Source organism: Pinus tabuliformis, chromosome J (genome assembly GCF_031772625.1).
Source record: "Pinus tabuliformis cultivar Carrire ecotype Pingquan chromosome J, CPIR1, whole genome shotgun sequence".
Lineage (NCBI taxonomy): Eukaryota > Viridiplantae > Streptophyta > Pinopsida > Pinales > Pinaceae > Pinus > Pinus tabuliformis.
Window position 1 is genome coordinate 259319962 of NC_142295.1, and position 18560 is coordinate 259338521.

Here is an 18560-nt window from a genome sequence, read left to right on the forward strand (position 1 = left end):
TCTCACACCCTCAAGAAGATTATAGTAAGAGCCCATACTAGCCTGGGGGTCAAGCTCTTGTGCCTCTGTTGCTTCATCCTTCCCCCATGGCTATCCTTCTATCCTTCTTTCAAGTTTTCTGGTCTCCTCTAGTCTTGGCAGGGTCTCTTGTAGAATAGTCTCTGCTTCCTGTAGAACTATTTTTGAGTCTTTTAGTTCTACTTTTTCCTTCCATGTGGGAGATCTAGGAGTCCCCATTTCATAAGTGATATATGCCTTGGAAGGGGACTCCTTCCCTTGGGCAGAGGGTGAATCTTCAATAACAATGAGCACTTTAGAAGAAGGCTAGGGTTTACCTTATTTGATCCTTGTGCTCTTCCTAGCCCTAAAATACATTGAGGTCTTCCTCTTCCTCTTTTGTTTTGGTTTAATTAGGGTGTTGTATGAGAGTAGTTGTTGCCTCTCTTTATAGGGTCTCAGGAGACACCTCAATCTTTTCTGCCCCTTTTTCTCCTCCTTCTGTCTTTTTCTCTGTCTCTGTTGGTTTTGTTTCCTCCTGTTCTATTTTGGTTTCTTCCTTCTTCCATTCATGTTCCTTAGTTTCTTCCATTTCTCCCCCTTGCTACTCTTCCTCCTCACTATCAGAAGGACTGAGATCATATGTGAGGGCCTTTATGTCATCTTTTGCGATCATGTTTTGGAAAAATTTCCCATGCTATGGGGATTGTGAAGGTATGGAGGGCTTCTTCCACTAACATTTTAATTAACCCATGGTGATCCAACTGATCTGGACCTCCTGCCTTCAACTCGAAGTTGGAGTCTATGAGGGACTGCAGGAGAAAATAGGGGATGTTGAGTTTATGGGGTGTTGGAGTGTCCATGCCATATCTCAGCTCATGGGGAAGTCTAAAATGGTAGCCATAAAATATGCTATACCTCCCTTCACAGGAAATATATTTGATGACTTGGTAACTGACCTCATCCCAAGGGTAAGGTATGCTTGTCCTTCTAATGCCATTTTTGTCTTCTATGGGATGTTCATTGTTTTGGAAGAAGGTTTTCTTGGCAAACTGTCCAATTGGCTTTTCATTTTTGCTCCAAGGTAATCCATGAGGAAGGGTGTTAACCATACTAATAAGTTTTGGGGTGATTTCCATGGAGAGAACTCTAAAAGCAATAGTGACTAAGGAAAGGGCAAACTCCTGAGCCACTTCTTCATCAAACCCTCAGAATTTCTCAAAAAATGGCATCCAATTTGCTTTGGTGAATATGGCTACTACTTGGTGGTGTTCATGGAGCCTGGTTGAATTTGTGGGCTCCTTCCTCATGAATCCCACTATCATTATGCTTATACGCCCTTTTGAACACCAAATGATGGAGAAAAGAATTTTGTAGAAAATAGGAAAATAGAGAAAAACTGTGTTTTTTTTCTTTTTAGAAAAAAAGGAGAATTTTTTTATGTAATTCCTCTTCTTCTATGGACTCAATTCCTCCTTAAAATTATATCATTCCTTGAACATATTGATAATCAAGGTGGGTATGCACAGAACCTACCTCCTCAAGCCAGAAATGAAGCAAAAACCCCATGTTTTCTCCTTAAAAACAGGTTACTACCCCTCCTATAAAACTGCCTATAGGTTCTCTTGTAGAACACCAATAGTAGGAGGATGGATGAAAGCGATAGAGAAATATGGTTTTGAGGCTGTGGTGGTTACAAAAAACTTGTTGTAGCTAAGTGGATGAGGATGAAATGAAGGAAATGGTGGTGAAGGAGTTTCGAGGAGGAGTACTTATTTCTTATTTTAGATATTTCTAGTGAGGGGGTGAGCTGGAAAAAGATGTATGTTGCCTTATTTGGACCATTGGTCCCCAGTCACCTTATCATCATGCTTTCTTCCCGCAATCACCTCCCATCATTACACCAGAGTTTGCAAACCCTCCACTACATGTCCTTGGGATTTCTCTCTGAGTTTGACTACATGCACGTGTGGTGGCATCTTTGGATGAGTGCAGTCAATTGGATGAGGGTGGCCATTTAACTGGCCACCTTTTCTCGTTCAACCCTAACCATCTCATCCTATTATGCATATTTTTCAATTACACCAATGCAACAGAGGAGTAGGTTAGTCTCTTACCTGTGAGTTGAATGTATGTGTTGTGAGGCATTTTGGCTCCTTCTACTGCTGCATACTTGTATTTCCTTTGTTGCATGCTTGTATCTCCTTTACTAGATGATTTTTGCTTTCTATTGTGTCACTGGTTATTTTGTGCAAGTATCCTCTGGCTGGATCTAGCTTCAGATGTCTCCTTCAATCGCATGGTTGCACTTCTTTTGCTGTTGTGGCTTGATTCTAATGGGATCAACTGCTACAGGAATTCCTACCGGAGCTCTTGTAGCTGCTTCTCCCTTTAAAATTTTAGCTGATTCGTGTGCTGGGAGTGGTGAGGATGATGTGAGAGATGTTGATGGAGATGGAGAGGTACTTGGTAAGCTGCAGGTGATATTTGAGGTGGTGCTCCCTTTAATTTTTTCTTTTTTTCTAAAAATGGGTTTCTGTATTTCCCTATGACAGGAAGGAGAAAATGATGATGATGATGTGATGCAGGTGTGGGATGGATGGCAAGGAGGGTGGATAGCTATAGGAGGGTTTACATGCTCTTCATGAAGCTTCCCATCCCCTCAGTACCGCTTTAGGAACCATTTTTGGCTCTCGATGATTTCTATAGGAGCCTCCTGTAGAACACATAGTTTCTAAAAAAAGAACACAGTGGGGGTGTAACAAAGGTCAGAAATGATGGAGAAGACCGTGGAGGAGATGAGATAGGATTTGTGTAATATTCTCTTGCTCCTCGTGGTCCTCTTGTAACCTGCAATGCACATAAAAATTCAATTTTCTTTTTCTTCTTTTCTCTGTTTTTTTTCTTTTGAAAAAGAACTAGGGTGCCTCAAGGAGGTTTTCACCCTGATTGCCTGCCGTGGGTGCCCGCAAGGGAGGTTTTCACCCAGGGGTATTATTCTGTTTTTTCTCTCTCTTTTTTTTGCATCACTGGGCCACCTCAGAAGAGGTTTTCAACCCAATGATGGGACTCAAGCACCTCATGGAGGTTTTCACTTGAGTCCTTATTATTTTTCCATTTTTTTTTTCTGTTTCTTCAGTGTGTGGAGGCTGAGACATGCCCCACTACCATCACTATTTTATTTAGATCTTCAATGAACTCTCGCTTGGAGAGGGGCTTCTTGTAAATTTTCAACCTATGTCCATTAACAAGCATGGGGATGGCTTTCTCATGAATGGTTTTGATCAGAACAAAACCATTGTCATTGCATTTTTCCACAGTGTAGGGTCCCAACCATCTTGTCCTCAACTTGCCCTTGAAGTCTTTATACCTTGAATCATAGAGCAGTGCCTAATCTCCCTCTTAGAATCGATTCTCCTTGATATTTTTATCATGCCATATCTTCCTCTGAAGCTGAACTACCTCTGTGTGGAGGAGGTCCTACAATCTTTTTTCATCCAATCCATTGAGCTGGAGTAGTCTTTCCTTCTGTGCATAGCTGAGGTCTAGGTCTAGCTGAGCTGCCATCCTTAGTGTATTGTATTCAAATTCTATTGATAGCAAAGCCTTATTCCCATAGATTAGTTCATAGGGTGTGAACCCTATGGTGGTATTCCATGTTGTGTTTTAGGCCCAGGTGGCCTCAACTAATCAGTCTGCCCAATCTTTTCTATTGCTACTCGCTACCTTGGTCAAAATTCCTTCTAAAGCTCTATTAGTGACTTCCACCTACCCGTTGGCTTGTGGATAGTAAGGGGTGTAAGTCCTGTGTTTGATTTTATGATGTGTGAGCAGGGCTTCAATCAAATTAGAAGTGAACTAACTGCCTTGATCTGTGACCAATTCTCTTGGACACCCGAACCTGTAGAATATGTTTTCTCTTAAAAACTCAGCTACTTTTTCCTCTATTGCTGCTTTTTTTGCTTTGTTTCTTCCCACTTTGTTAGGTAATCTGTGCACACAATCATGTACTACTTCTGTTTTGAAGGAGGGTTGATAGTACCCACAAAGTCCATGCCCCGCTTCTCAAATGGCTCAAAGGTCACTTGAGGTTGCATGGGCATCTCATCCTTTGGAGTAAGTTTCCCCATCCTTTAACACCGATCACATTGGATGTTGTATCTCCTCACATCTTGATGAAGAGTGGGCCAATAGTAGCTTGCTTGTAATATTTTGAAGGCAGTCCTTTTTGCTGCAAAATAGCCTCCACAAGACCCATCATGACAAGTCAGGAGAATTTTAAAGACTTCCTCCTCCTTGACACATTTTCTCAAGATCTAATCTGGGCCATGTTTGGAAATATTGCCCCCAATCCAGGTGAAAGGGGCACTTTTTTCTCAGGATCCTGCTCTTCTCCTCTGAGGATAGGTTTGGTGGAAACTATGCTAAAACCAAGTAGTTTGCTATATCAGTAAACCATGCAGAGAGTACTGAGAGAGCAAAAAGGTGTTCATCTAGCATTTGATCATCCACCATTCCTTCTTCACCTACAGGCAAATTTACTCTAGACAAAAAGTCAGCAACAACATTTTATTTACTAGGCTTATCAACAATGGCCAAATCAAACTGCTACAGTAAAAGCAACCATCTAATAATGCAAGCATTTACATCCAGTTTGTTCATTAAATCTCTGATTGTACCATGATAATTGTGCACAAAGGTTTGATAGCATGTGATATAATGTCTGAATTTGTTTAAGGAATGCACCATAGCTAGGAGTTCCTTCTTGGTTACCGTGTATTTTAACTCTACCTTCGACAAATTTTTGCTTATAAAGTATATGGCATAAGGTAAATTTTCATCAATTTGTCCTAAGGCTGCTCCTATTGCTTTGTTCGAGGCATCCATGTGAATGTGGAAAGTTCAGGCCCAGTTTGGGCCTCTCAAAATTGGGGCAGTCACAAGTTTTCATTTCAAGGTATCTAGGGCTCCTTGACAGTTTTCGGTCCATATAAATTCGACATCTTTTCCTAAAAGACCAAACAACTGAGAGGCTAACTTGCTGAAATCTTTAATGAATCTTCTGTAATATCCGACTAAGGCTAGGAAACTTCTAACATCTTTCACCTTTTGAGGAGGTGGGACCCTTTGGATGATGGCAACTTTTTTGGGGTCCACCTACAATCCTTGTTGAGATATTGCATGACCTAGCATGGTCCCTTCAGTCATCAAAAATTCACATTTTTCTGGACTGAGGGATAAGTTCATTTCAATACACTTGTCCAAGACTTTTCCTAGGTTAGCTAAAGCTTCCTAAAAGTAAGAACCATAAGGAGTGAAATCATCCATATATATTTCGACTGCATCATGAACCAGTTCAGAAAATATACTCAATACTGCTCTCTCGAAAGTGACTGGAGCATTGCAGAAACCAAAAGGAGGGACCCGACATGTAAAAGTACCCCAAGGACAAGTGAAGGTGGTCTTATCTTGGTCTTCTGGGCTAATTTGAATCTGATTGTACCCGCTAAACTCATCTAGGAAGGAGAACAACTTTTTCCCTGCCAGACGTTCTAACACTTGATCTATGAAAGGCAAAGGAATATCTAAACGAGCAAACCTATGTGAGAGGTCTTACATGCTTCTCTCAAGGAACAACCTCTTTTTCTCTCAATAAGTTGGGATCCCTCTTCTGCCCCAAAAATAAATAAGTGCTTATGCACAATCCTCTTGAAAAATACAAAGGAAAATGAAGAGAAAGGCTTCCTGCATAGAGAGGTGAAGCATGCAACTCCACTGGGGTACTAACCAATCTTGCTAGCAGTGGAGAAATGTGTGTGTTCATGTGTGACTTCATTGAGGCACTGTTCAAGCTTGTTGGTAGCAGAACAACACCGGAGATAAAAACTTATACTCTGAAAATATTCAACTCATGAGCTAAACTACCCTTCCCAAGTTTGAAACACTGAGATCTAAGTTGAACTTTTGATTATGTTTGACTAAGTTGGCAAACGGTGAACCATGTATGTCCATGGGGTAAGTGGGGAAGCCAAAGTAACCCACGTAGCAATTCAATACTCCCCGAAACACAAGGGCCCATGCTAGCAATGAACCAAAATAGAGAAGCTTGAGTTCTACGAGTGTGTCGCCAAGTGTTATAGTGGCTACAACCACCTTCCAAAATTTTGGCCTGCACCTAATTTTGAAGCCTCCCTTAGGAGTTTTTCTTCATGACTACACACCCTCAAGTTCACTACATCAACTCTTTGGGAGTATTTGCATCCGCCTTTCTTGTTCATTTGGCCTAAGTTTCTCCATATTGGTGTCTAAGTCATACTTGCAACCATGCTATGGTTATGCTCAAAGTCTTCACTTCATGTGTACTTGTTGTGTTTGCTATGAATGCATTTGTTGCACTCACACATGGAGTCACATTCAATGTTGAACACATGTCATCATGGTTGATCGACAATCAATTGCGAGTGTCACACTTGTCACTTACACTATCGGTCAGTCATGTTGAACATGTGTGTATGGATCTTTTGAGTCATTTCATCATCAAGACATATGAGTGTGTGTCTACATGATCATCTATGCATCTCTTGATCATTAACACACTTAGTCATTTTGTTGAATTTTTTATGACAAGACTCCCCCTCTCACATACAGACCATCACTCTTCCATTGATGCGATCAAATGTCATTGAGAATAGCACAAAGCAAGTCTTTCTAAGCTGCATTGATCACAAGCAATCCAACTAGCTTTCATGCTGACCACAAAGACAGTGGAACCCGGTAGCCACCCCGGGACTGACTCCACTCAAAACTTTCCTAGAGGCTACTGACCTTGCCCGGTCTATTAACTCAGGAAATTGCATAGACAAGTGAGACAAACACCAAGTTCCTATCTGTGTCTCCCTCAGAAAATTGTGCAACTTTTCGAGTTAGTCCTCCCCAAAGTTAACCAACTGCTCGTCTAGGAAACTGTGCAGTTTTCATGAGAAGACCTTCTACTAGAGAACAGTTTGGTAAGCTTAGAAACTACGTAGAGATGATCAAAAGGCCATCATGTCAGCCTCAGTGTAGTTTTCCTCATGAGTAGCTCCTAATAGCACACTTCCAGTTTCGTCTAGGAATTGCACAGTTTCTACTACCAAGAACCCAGCAGCTGACTGCTTGTTCCCCTTAGGAATTATACAATTTTTGCTGCCAGTGACCTAACAACCAACTACTAGTTCCCTCCAGTAATTGTGAAATTTTTACTTCTAGGCTCCCGACGAGTTCCTCCCAAAAACTACGCAGTTTCTGCCTACTCATCCTCTTTGTAGTCCAGCCTGTTCCTCTAGAAAGATGTGCAAATTTTTCCTTTCTGCCCTTGCTGCCCACTCATTCAGGAAACTGTGTAGGTTTTACCTACCTTTTCCTTCCTACAACCCAGACTATCCCTCCCAAAATTGTGTAATTTTTCCTCCCAGCCAAGCCGAACCTCGCGGACAGTCATTGTTGACTTGGATTTCCCATCTTCATCACTTAGTGACTCTTATGCAGTTTTCATCTGTAATGCCGAGAGCCATCATTCGACTTCAGAACCTTGTTTCCTCTCACGGTCATCCGCATTCGAAATGATCATGTGTCATGGTATACTAGGAGGTTTTTGGATTTGATGTCATCTCCTCATGACTAATTGTATGCACAGGTACACTAACAACACATGGTACGACAATGCAAGGGATGAACAAAGGGAGCACATGTAGAAGGATAGGTTCACCAACGGTCGAATGAATGATGCATGCGAATAGATGTGCTCTCGAGTGGATAATCATGCAAAGATGTGTTCATGGATGAACGAACAAGCAAACATGCAAGATGTGCTCATGGACAGAAGAACAGACGAACATGCACCGTTCGCGAACATAAAAGCCTGTCAAGTCTTCCAACATGCAAGTAAGGAAAAACGTGCCAAAGTATCATCCAACAAACCAAAGACCATCAAATACTCCATGCACTTTGCCATGCAAAGTTGAAGTTGTGCTACACCATGAAGACATCCATCACCTAGCAGCACTGTAGCTCAACATGCACTCCAGTGGTAGCATGACTGTACCAACACTATCATGTCGAGTTATGCCATGGGTCATGTTGTTTACATCTCTACTATGCGCTATGTTTTCAACCAATGTAAAGTAACGTGGAAGTCTAAGGGACCCACTTGTTGTACAAAGGGTCATGTAAAGTCAAAAAGTCATGGAAGTCAACTAGTCATGAGGGTAGTCGAACAAACACAAGGGCGAGTTTCACCCTTGGATATAAATACACCCTCATTTGTACATGGAAAGGACTTTTCACCTCCACTCCTCCCATATAGCCAAGAGAGTGTGTAATATTTTCTTTGAGGAGTAAGTAGTGGCTCCAACACCTCGCTCACAGGGTTAGTGATGTATGGTGTAACGATGTGTCTTTGATCTTTCCCTTAATTCAAAAGCTTGCTAATAGGAAAACATGTTTTCAAACATGTATTATAACTCTTGAAAGACTAATCTTGAACACTTATAATGCATGTTGCTTTAACCTGTGTTGAACACTTGAACTATTTCACTTGTTGTAATACATAATGTGTTAATGGAAATGTGTTATATATGTTGTTAACTTTGACTCGCACGTGGTGGCTATCTCCCGAGACATCAGGGAGACTATTCAAATAAAGCTTACTTTAACAACTGTTGCACTCATTTGGACTTATCCGTTGAGTGTTGTACATGTTATCTTACCTTCTATGTTGTGACTGCTGCATCCGTGTGGACTACTCCTCTGGAAGATCTGCACGTCGTGTTGTGTTGTGTTTTCCTAGCCAAGTTGGGACTTCATCCCAACCAACTTGGGACTCACTCTCACCCTCTCCTACTACAGTGAAAGAACCATTAACAAAACTGCACTAGAATTCACCAAGAACGCGAGCCTCACTTCTTGAAGGCAAATGAGACCACTCTCATGTGCTCACAAGCAAGAGTTGAGGCAAATCCTTAAGACAATGGCAACCGGGTAATCATACTGGATGGGACTCCCACACCAAATGGTGTGAGGTCTAGTTAGGACTTCATACTGGAGTGATCCCCTGAGTGTTGGCAGGTCCAACATCATCAACACATGCTATTTGACTAGCTCTGCAATTGTTATTTGTCAAAAGTTCTTATCCTTAGAGTTTCAAGCTTCACGTATCAATTTTTTTTTTTGTTTACCTTTGATAGCCAAATGGATCACTTCATATGTTTTAACTTAACTGGGGCATACAATTTAGACTTTGGGAAATACTGTTAAGAATTCTTAACAAACCTAAATCCCTTGGATTCCCTTGTGGGTTGATATAATGGTTATTCGATTGTTTAATGTATATGGTGTATTACAGTTGATGCCTCAATATGTATTTAATACCTTTCCTTCTAGATAATGTTTCCTTTAGCATTGTCCCACTTTTTGTACCTTTTCTTATCCACTAGAGTAGGATTTTCCATAAAATCTAGCCTTTCTCTCCTCCAAAGCTTTTATTATTTTTTGGGTTTAGTGTCTTTCTCCATCTAAACAACTTAATGAATATTTCTCTCCCATCCATTAAGCTTATCTAGAATTTCATCTATAATTATCATCATGAAGGCATGTAAGGCATCTCATTTCTAGCTATCTCATTCTCAAGTTCATATATCTCATTCATTTATTAATAAATATTGGTTTACATATGTATTCCAGTATATTTTTTCCCATGGATTTCCCTCCATTTTATCCCATACAACTCATTCAAGTCAAAACACTACTCTAACAATGGAGGGATATTAGATTTTCTCATGTGATGCTAGTATTTATGCTATTCATGTACACCATATAGAAAAATATAGGCATTGTGTAATCAATGACAATGAATATTGTGGATCTTGTTGTACTATATTTTATAACCTAGTATAAGAAGTGGAAAATGGAGCTAACAACTTGAATGAGTTTAAAGCCTTTTTCTTATGGGATGTGAGGCTAGGGAAAAATCATTATGAGATGAAATTGATGAGTCTTCAGCATGGTGTAATGCTTTTCTTAGAATACAAGTTTGTTACTATATCTTTCATGATGTTCCAAGTAGGTGTTGTTGTTTATGTTTATATAATAGTTGAAGGCAAAGGATTTTGGCACACCAACCTTAAGATGGAGAAGTATATATGGTGACTAGTACTAGAGTCATGCTTCTATGGACTTGTGTGATGGAACATGGCTAGGGTTCATAAACCTTAAGGAGGAAAATAATTCTAGTGTTGATAGAATATGTGATAAAAGGTGGATGAATCCAAGGTTGGACTTTTGGTTGATCCTACCTTGTTGTGGATCATTGATGGTGGGTAAAGTTTTGTTGATTTTACCTTTCTATAGTTTGGAGATATGGATATTGTACGAATTTTGTGATAATTTTTTTATGTTTTATTTCTTATATATATGTATAAAGTATATTTCTATCCATAGATTGAGTGAATGCAAATTTGATTTTTTTTCTTGCATTCTCTTCATGATTAAGTAACTTTAGAGATTTTTAATTCATGTTGGTCCAATATCACAATGGGTCAAATTTTTAAGTTACTTAATATAGAACTTGAGATGGAAAAAATATTTCTATTACATAAGTTATTGTAATAAACTTATTTGTAGATTTGGTATGTTCTTGGAAAAGTGTATCCTAAGGGATAGAACCTATTGAAATTTGTTTATGCTCATCAACTATTGTATCACTAGGAATATGCTTAAATGACATATTTTTAAAGACCCAATCCAAACACCTTCATAAATACAATGTGTAAGAATTCACACTTCACAATCAAGGATACTGCATCATCACATCATAGATACAAATTCAACCTAGCAATATAACACTTCAACATCATGTAAAAGAAACACTTTAATTCATGCATACATACATAAATATGCATATGCATATACATGTACATAAACTCGCACACACACAAATAAACACAGAAACACGCACTCAAAATTGTCTCAAATGTACATCTTTAAGAAAATGGCACAATGTGTTGAATATACAAAACAACAGCTCATGCCTAAACATGGAAGTATGACATGATTCTAATATACTAACAACATCTCATGTCTAAGCATGATCATTTGACATATGAGGTTGTACATAAGATGTGATTCTCTTGACCACTCCCACCATCATTTGCATCCTCGAACAATATCTTTCTCTTCTTATTAGAAGAAGGAGCTAAATTTTTTTCCTCTTGGGTTGTGCTTCTTCTCCCTTGGGTTTGCATAAAGAAACAACATTCCCATTGGATTTTGTCCAAAATAAACTACACACTTAAATGTTAACACATTATAATTCAAGCCCATAAAAGTAACACAATATGATTTATTAAATCATGAGAGTGTTTTCCTCCTTCATGCCCCTAGCCTCTCTACTATATCACGATTTAATAGTTATAAGACTTAGAGCATAGAATTTAAACACAAAATTCCTACAATGAGTGAAACTCACGAAAGTGAAAACAAACAATGAATGAATGATCTTATCATGTCTTGCTCCATGATGCAAAATCACTAGCTAAGAAACTAGAGTAAACACCTACTCATAGTTGTTGTTTTATGAGAACTCTTGCACCCTAAAGAGAGAAAGCAACATTTATTGCTAGGAGATTGTCTCTCACGCATCATCTATGACCATGAAACAATTTTTTTTTCCAATCTTTCCATTCCATGCGCAATAAGAAAACGGTCAATGAGTGATCATGGATCCTCAATATTAAAGGCTATGGATAAGCTTCATCTAAACAAGTAGTAGTTAAACAAGTACTTTGAAATGAAATTGTTATGTGCCATCTCCAGCATGGTGGTCCTATCAATTACTGCATGTTGGGGATGGAATCATTCCCCTCGCCACTAGAAAACACCTCATATAGGGAGGTTAATTGTCAACCTTAATTTATATATACGGATAAAGTATTGTAATTTACAGTGAAAAATCTCTAATTTCCTCTACTAATTGCCTCCTAATTTTTAGTATAACAAAGATGTGTAAATTCTCCACTAGTCAATATGGAGTTCACATGTGCAACCTTATACCCAATATGTAGGAAATGTGTAATTCATTCCATGCTAAACAAAGACTTCTCACGTAATATTTAAAAAATATATATTAACAACAAAAAAATATTATCCATAAAAAACAATTCAATATCCATAATAACCTAATTTTAGTTCAAATTTGACATATACATATATATATATATATATATATATATATATATATTATTTAAAATTATTTCAATAACCTATTTAAATAAATTATTTCAACAACCATATTATTTAATATATTTTAATATCAATTTTATATATATATATATATATAAAATAAAAATAAATATAAAAATAAAAAATATATAATCTATATATATTCGAGTACCAAACAATTAAATCAAATATATATATATATATAAATAATTAATACTCACCTAACATTTTTGTTTCTAATACAAAAGACAGGGAAATAAATATAAAACATAAAAATAAATACTAAAGCATTTAACAATCCCGTCATTAAACTGTTAAAGACATGTCAAAATTAAAGCTTAAAACATAAAAATAAACAATAAAACATTTAACAATCCCCTCATTAAACTGATGAGGACATGCCAAAATAAAGGCCCTGCTGCACGTCCTATTAACTTCCAAGCAAGTATAAACGATAATGGAGTCTGTCTTTAACGGCTGCGGCAATACAGCGGGCAACTGACCCTCAAACGAGCGCAGCAGTAGCAATCTTCTTTCTCATACTGATGCCCTGCCCGCGGCTACTGGTCATAAACACAGACATCAAACAATTTTATAGTTTAATTGGAATTGGATTAATTAGAATTACAGATTTGAATTATAAGTAAATTCTATTTGTCTTAAACTGTTTTTTTCAAAAACCCTAAAAATTCAAATACATTTAAAAAAACTATAATGGGAATAATTTTAGCTGACATATTCCGCCAAGAGAAAAACCAGTGATTCAGTTGTATTTTACCCCAATGCGTCGACGTTGTCTGGGTTTTCCAGAGGCTGTTACAGGAGATTACAGGAAGAGGGTGAAAATGCAACAAAACAAAACATTTTAAGATTATACAACAAACGCCCTTAAGATTGTCAACGAAAAAGAGCTTGGGGATGTTGTGGCCAGAGAAAAAGAAAAGAGATGCCAGTGATATTTTAGCTGTTGGTGTCTGCGTTGCCTGCAGGTTTTCTACCTTGTTTCCAGAGGCAGCATTATCGCGTAGGGCTGTTACATTAAGAGTTAGAAATTAAAAGACTCCGAGCTTAACCAAAAGACTTTACTTGGATTTTGTCCCCAGTATTTTACCTGAGGGCATCGGACCTAAAACTGCTGTTACAATAGATAGCAGGAAAAGGGAGAAAAGCAAACGCCCAACACTAGCTTCAAAGCAGCCATTGGTATACAACCAAAAGGAAGAGAACCAGAAAATTTGGAAAATTTCCAAGAAATGAAGCACGAATGAGATGAGACTGTGAACATCACGATCCGACTGTGAACAGCACGATCCGAAGGCACAGCACCTTTGAAACCAGGAAAAAGTTTGATCCCATTTTTCAATTAAAACAAATTAAAATGAACACAGCTGACGCGAAAGTAGAACACATAATGTCAAAAAAAAACAAAAATTTAAATCTTCAACGTTGTTGTGTCATAGTGATGCTCTATAGTTTAGTACGCAAATAATTTTATTTAATTAATAGCTTCTATGGGATTAAATTTTAATCTTTGACTTTCTGTTCAGTAAGGAGTTATTTGATATTATATTAAAAATAATAAAATTATATTTAAATTAATAAATTAAAAAATAATAATATTTATAATAAAAATAATTTTAAATAACTTCAAAACAATAATATTTAAAATAAAAATAATTTTAAATAATTTAAAAAATAAAAATATTTATAATAAAAATAATTTTAGATAATTTAAATTTGACGTGTAACTTTTTAAATAATATTTAGGATGAACATAATTTTACAGAAAATGAAAGTTTTATAGATATATGTTTTATATTTGTAGATACAATTAGGGTATCTATTAACATTATAACATTTTAATACGTAAAATATAGATTATAAATAAAATATCTCTATGTCAACTATATATTACATAAAATAAAAAGATAGAATATATATATATATATATATATATATATATATTAAAAATAAAATGTAACACCTTGCCTCATTGTGTAAATATGGTCATTATTTGGTAAGATTTAGTGATGAAAGATAAAGTAAAGAAAAACACAAACTCTAAGAAGTTAAAACTTATGTTTATTTTCTTAAAAGAAATGTTATACTCAATTATCCACTTGCCTGAAAAGAGTTAAAAAAAAAACCCTTTTATTTTTCCAAGTCATTGGGACAATTATATGCTTCCCCCATCAAGATGAAAGATCTATGTTTGGAAAAAAGGCCAACGAGGGAAGAAGAAGAAAGAAGTCGCAGGCTACAAGGAGGAAAGAAAGAAACCTTGAGGAGGAGGCTACCAAGGTGAGGTAAAGGTGGGTAAAAGTGCTCCTCACCTCATCTCCAACTAGTAGGAACCCTAAGCGCTTATGAGCTTCACACAAGTCTTGAGGTCCATCAATGTGTAGTGTCTTTGATACAACTTTTGAAATTGAAGAGGCTAAGGCTCACTGGTTAAGTGGAAGAATTTTCTACCCCATTTAATTCCCTCTTTGGAATATGAAAATAAGCAAGATAATTTCAAATTGATCATCTTTTTACTTAAAAAAATGTACACATTTTATTTTTACTATGAAAATCTTGAAAATTTTAAAATTTCATGTAACTGTGCTCAAATAAAAATTTTAAAATTTCATGTAACTGTGCTCAAGTAATGTGCTAATGTAACTGTGTTAATGAGATCAGAATGTGAACAACACTATCGGACATGAAAGTATAAATAGAAATATGGCGCATCGAGTTGTAGGAATTAATTAAATATAATATTTCTTAGCAGAATACGACGAAGGCACAGCACCTTTGAAACCAGGAAAATGTTTGATGCCATTTTTCAATTAAAACAAATAAAACTGAACATGGCTGACGCGAAACTAGAACACATCATGTCAAAAAAATAATTTTAAGTCTTGAACGTTGTCGTCTGAAAGCGATGCTCTATATAGTTTAGTACGAAAATAATTTGTAATTTAATGTTACATATTAACAAATTTTATTTAATTAATAGCTTCTATGGGATTAAATTTTAATCTTTGACTTTTTGTTCGGTAGAGTTATTATTTGATATTATATTAAGAATATTAAAATTATATTTACATTAATAAATTAAAAAACAATAATAGTTATAATAAAAATAATTTTAAATAATTTAAAAAATAAAAATATTTATAATAAAAATATTTTTAGATAATTTAAATTTGACATGTGATTTTTTAAATAATATTTATAATAAACATAATTTTACAGAAAATGAAAGTTGTATAGATATATGTTTTATATTTTTAGATACAATTGGGGTATCTATGTTAATATGTAAAATATAGATTATAAATAAAATATTTCTATGTCAACTATATATATTATATAAAATAAAAAAATAGAATATATATATATATATAATAAAATGTAACACCTTGCCTCATTGTATAAATATGGTCATTATTTGGTAAGATTTAGTGATGAAAGATAAAGTAAATAAAAACACAAACTCTAAGAAGTTAAAACTTATGTTTATTTTCTTAAAAGAAATGTTATACTCAATTATCCACTTGCCTGAAAACAGTTAAAAAAAAAAAAAAACCTCTTTTATTTTTCCAAGTCATTGTGACAGTTATACGCTCCCCCCATCAAGATGAAAGATCTAAGTTAGGAAAAAAAGGCCAACTAGGAAAGAAGGAGAAAGAAGTCATAAGCTACAAGGAGGAAAGAAAGAAACCTTGAGGAAGAGGCTACCAAGGTGAGGTAAAGGTGGGTAAAAGTGTTCCTCACCTCATCTCCAACTAGTAGGAACCCTAAGGGCTTATGAGCTTCACACAAGTCTTGAGGTCCATCAATGCGTAGTGTCTTTGATACAACTTTTGAAATTGAAGAGGCTAAGTGTCACACCTCTTTCCACATATACATAATTTTTTTTTTTTAATATATACCCAACCATTCTAACTTAATGCTCACTATAAGATAATCCGGTCTTACGTGTGCACATTACACTTTATAATCATAATTCACACATTATACCATATACATGTGTATCATTGGCGTGTGTTAATTAGGATACATTAATCTATCTACATGTGTAACATCGGCATGCGTTAATTAAAATACATGAAACCATATACATGTGTATCATTGGCATGCGATACTATTTTATGGATCCCTGTATTATATTCCACACGGCATTAAGCATAATAGTAACTATGTTATAGGTGTATACTCTACCTATATTACAGTACCTACTAAAGATATTACCAACGGCACTGTATTAATGGGCGTGGGCTTTGATGGTCCCGCCGCAGTACTATCGGATGACAGGTCATACTTACCTTTAAGACAACAGTCCTTCCGGGGCAGGTGGCATGGCCTGGTTTCTCCGGCCATGTGATGCCTTGGTAACGCAGATTTTGGTTTTACCGCCTGTGACTCCCGCCTTACTTCGACGGCCCGGATCTCATCCAGAGATCGGAGGGTTGGAAATCAATCAAGGGTCATCTACGATATTTAATCGTCTCCACACAGTCTTAGAGTTTATTTGGTGTCCACGGTCTTTGCGGACCTTGTTCAATGCTCCTTCTCGAGCTCCACTCCAACAACCTTATCCCTTCAACCTGCACCGCTCCGGAGACTGCATTCCGCCCATAATCGAATCCTCACAGGTATTAACATGGTTTATCAGTCTTGCATTATGATTTAACTGCTTTGTTATCCATGGAGTGTTACTTACAGTCTTTACATTTCTTTACCGAGTTTGTGTAGCCGCATATTGCTATGCTTCGGACGAACCCATGGTGTCTTCACACTGCAAAACAATCCTCCGGTGACACACAGGTATGCTCTCGGCATTCGAAGCCCTGTTTACTTAGTGATGGTTAATGGTTACAATCATGAACTACCATGTGTGATTTGGTGCAGACCTCTGCCTCCAATACGGTTTTCTCATTTCCGCTGTCGGGTATTTGTCACGATCCTTTTAAACACATTATATAGACAGTAAAAATTAAATTTTTTTTTATAGTTATGGCGGTCAACTCATGAACCCACCCTCAAACTGTTAAGGAATATAATGTAATTGCAATCTAAGTTTAGACGCTGTGCACGTATAATAACCCTTTAATATACACCTACCCCCACCGAATTGGTATTAACACCCGCGCATATGCCATAAACGATGACAACCTTGGTGTCATGTTAGCCTTGTTGGTTGACCCAACACGCATAACTTGTTTGCCCAGATGGAGGATGGAGATCCTTCCAGCTCATCCCCTCCGTAACCAGGTGGCAAGGGATCACGTGAACTCATGTGGTTGACTCACTGTGATTTCCGCGCCAGGTTTTCCCGCTTTGATGGACGGTGGAGATCATTCGAGCTCATCGTATGGCTCAGATCAGTTCGAGGGTTCCATAGGCATACATAAGGTGTTCGGGTTCTCCGGTTCAACTCATTTGTTCACTTCGTCTCGACCGAGAGTCTCCTCGGCTTGTCAACCCTTCTGCATCGTCTGCCTTCAGGTATCAAACCCTGGCATTCCACACCTGGTATTTCTTTACAGTTTACATTTCAACCCTTGAAGTGATTTAGTATTCGGCTATTCAGGTTTACTCATGGTGATTATTCTATGTGCAGGTGGATTGACCGGTTGCAGCCTCCTTCCGCCGCAGGGGTTTGTCACCTTCATGACACAAGTAAGCTCATCACCTCTTGTGGTTTCTGCGTTGAGATTCGAAGTGTTTTTGCTCTGGTCTGGGATGTGTCTCATGACCCTTATCCTTCCTGTCTCAGGTTCGTTATTATATTCCAAATTTCTGGTTACTTTTGCAAACGGCCTTCTTTGCCGGGACCTGTACTGTGGTGACGTTCAGGGTTTAGCTAGGGTAGTCATGGCTCTCATTCCGTCCACATGATGTATATCTGGTACCAACTTTGGTCTACGGACATACTGTAAATGCATTGAAGTTTGTATATACTCTGTTAAACTTCGTCTGAGCTATGTAGGGTCTCATATAGTAATGTTTTGGCACAGTGGTTAACTCATTCTAGTTACGAGAGTGCCTTAATACTCTACAGGACCTTTAAGACTCTGTTATTAGTTTATCTCTGATTAAATGAAAGGTTGTTCTGCATACACGGGTTTGTCATATATTTAATAGCCGGATCTGGCTTGGAACCACTGATGTTTGCTATGAGACGGTTCAGATCACTGTTTAACGCTATTATTGTCTAATCGTTTTCCTTTGCTTATTGTTCAATACTACCCAGAAGGGTTTATGAGGCGGACATACTTTTCTATTTACAGTATTATAATAACTTACCAGTTCGTCTT